The sequence below is a fragment of the Triticum aestivum genome, chromosome 6A (genome assembly GCF_018294505.1).
Source record: "Triticum aestivum cultivar Chinese Spring chromosome 6A, IWGSC CS RefSeq v2.1, whole genome shotgun sequence".
Taxonomy (NCBI): domain Eukaryota; kingdom Viridiplantae; phylum Streptophyta; class Magnoliopsida; order Poales; family Poaceae; genus Triticum; species Triticum aestivum.
The window spans coordinates 508180570-508182991 of NC_057809.1; the positions used below are offsets into that span (position 1 = coordinate 508180570).

A 2422-nucleotide genomic window follows, 5' to 3' on the forward strand; every position below is an offset into this window, starting at 1 on the left:
TTGAATTGAATATTACAAATCTGAATTTGCTTTGGTGTTATTTTAGTACGAACTCTTGGTTAGATCGATCGAAAAGAATAGCTTGGTGTTATTTTAGTACGAACTCTAGGATAGATTGATCAGAAAGAATAGCTTTGAGGTGGTTTCGTACCCTACAAATGATTTCTTCGTATGTTCTCCGCTAGATAGGAACTTTGGAGTGATTCTTCGTTGCACATTGAGGGGTGGTTATATGATCCAATTATATTAGCACTATTGAGAAATTGCACTAGCGAAAGTACGGACCCTAGGCCTCATTTTCAAGCATTGCAATATCGTTTTTGTGCTTGTTTTCTATTTGCTACCTTGCTGTTTTTATTTATTCAGATTATAAAAATATATTTCTACCATCTATATTACACTTTTATCACCATCTCTTGGCTGAACTAGTGCACTTATACAATTTACCATTGTATTGGGTGTGTTGGGGACACAAGAGATTTCTTGTATTTGGTTGCAGGGCCGTTTGACAGAGACCATCTTCATCCTATACCTCTCACGGATTGATAAACCTTAGGTCACCCACTTGAGGGAAAATTGCTACTGTCCTACAAAACTCTACGCTTGGAGGCCCAACATGTGTCTACAAGAATAAAGTTGCATAGTAGACATCAACGTACCAAAACAATTGTCATGTGCATGGTAAAGATAGGCTAAACGCTCGACACGTCATGATTGCTTAAGAGCGGGGTGGCCTCCAGTGAGAAACACATCGTCAAAGGTCTCCTCCCACGCTATCATTGGCCTAGGCCAATGTACTGTTCGGGGGCTGCTCCTCCCACCCATGGGTCGGGCTCGACCCGTGGTGGATCCGTCGCCTATTCACAGGGGACGACCACTTCGCGATAGCCCATTCTTCGGACATTCGTAGGATGAGTGTGGATGTCTTGATGCTCTCCTCGTTGGAGTCAATGCAAGGGTGATGCTTTTCAATATGTAACTGGAAGGCTTCCAAAGCCTTGCCTTACTTGAATCCATTAAGAGGGGTCTTGTATGAGCTTCAGGTTCTGTTGATGTCTCGGCGTACTCCCAGTAATTAATGAGTCGGCACGGCCCACATGATGGAGGGTTCAACAGGTACCCATTATCTGTGACACTGACGCTAGGGATCTGATTGGTGTTTATCTTTTCACACATGCCACTGGGTTTTCCTACGAATCTCATATTGAATAACCATTGGGTTTATAACGCAATAATATAAACTTAATTATGAGCATGGAAATAGAAGAATAGCAACTTTATTATTGCTTATAGGTCATACTTTTAACAAGCATCACCAGAGGGAAGGACATACGCTAGAGAATATGGTAGGGACAAAATGTTTGTGGGTGTATGGTAATCAAAGTAACCACATCTCACATTTCTAGCATGTGATTTTTTAGCATAGTGCCATGTGTTTGATGTACCTGCATCATGAGTAGTCCTATTTGTACGTTAAGCCAAAAGGTAAGGAATATTTGGTAGATACTCAACTTCTGGCATTTCCCATTCTCAATTCATCATACTAAATAACCTTATTATTTGTTACATCACACATCCTATGATAGTCGCAGCATGATTTTTATTCAACAGTTTTTTACGCAGAAACAAACTATTATAAGGGGGTAGGGGGAGCAGAACCCATAAGTAAATCCCTCCTTGTGGCAGGCCTCAACACATGGATCCACCTTGCATGATATAGTCTCATAGGTCCTGCTATGTACAACGCAAGTCTTGGCTTCCAAGCCTACAAAACAACCACACGATATGGAGCACAAAAAATTAGATCCTACAATCTTCCATGAAGAAACAAGAAAGAAAGAAGTAGCATGGAGTATGAATATCACATATGACTTGAAAATGTAAAATATTGCACGAAGGAAGTGCCTTGTTCTTCATCTGAAATTTTCAAACAACTCTTACAAGGAACTAAAAGAAGTGGCATGAGCAGTAGCAGGCATAATAGGCTTAGCATTTTGATGACTCCCATGTCTTCAAAAATGAATAGTTACGAAAGCAAGTAAGCGAGTAGATGCACATCGAGATAGGCTACGCCATATCTTATAGCCTAGAAAGACGAGACCTAAAAAACTGAATGATAAGATATGTGATTCTATCTAGAAGATATGCATGTTGAAATTCTTATATTATATCTAGAAGATGTGGCTATATCTGCATGGAAGTGGTTCTAAAAGACATGAATCAACAGTTTTATGGAGTATAATAATGTAGACATTTAACTTCTACTTGTAGGATAGAATTTCAATATTGTATCTACAAGATGTCTCTTTGTCTACATGTAGTCGTTTTGAAAGAAGATATGAACTACCAAATTTGTGAAGTATAATAATGTTAACATTTAAATTATACTTATTGAAGTTGTTGACATGTGCATATGGATTTT

General features: G+C 39.0%; 1 long non-coding RNA gene across 1 annotated transcript; it reads right to left on the reverse strand.

The window, feature by feature from the left end:
• Positions 1–1500: 1500 nt before the first annotated feature.
• On the reverse strand, positions 1501–2037 carry LOC123130854 (uncharacterized). Its single transcript, XR_006464028.1, has 2 exons — positions 1942–2037; positions 1501–1765 (listed from the first exon to the last, which is right to left on the reverse strand). It is a non-coding gene; the product is annotated as an uncharacterized lncRNA (long non-coding RNA).
• Positions 2038–2422: the final 385 nt, after the last annotated feature.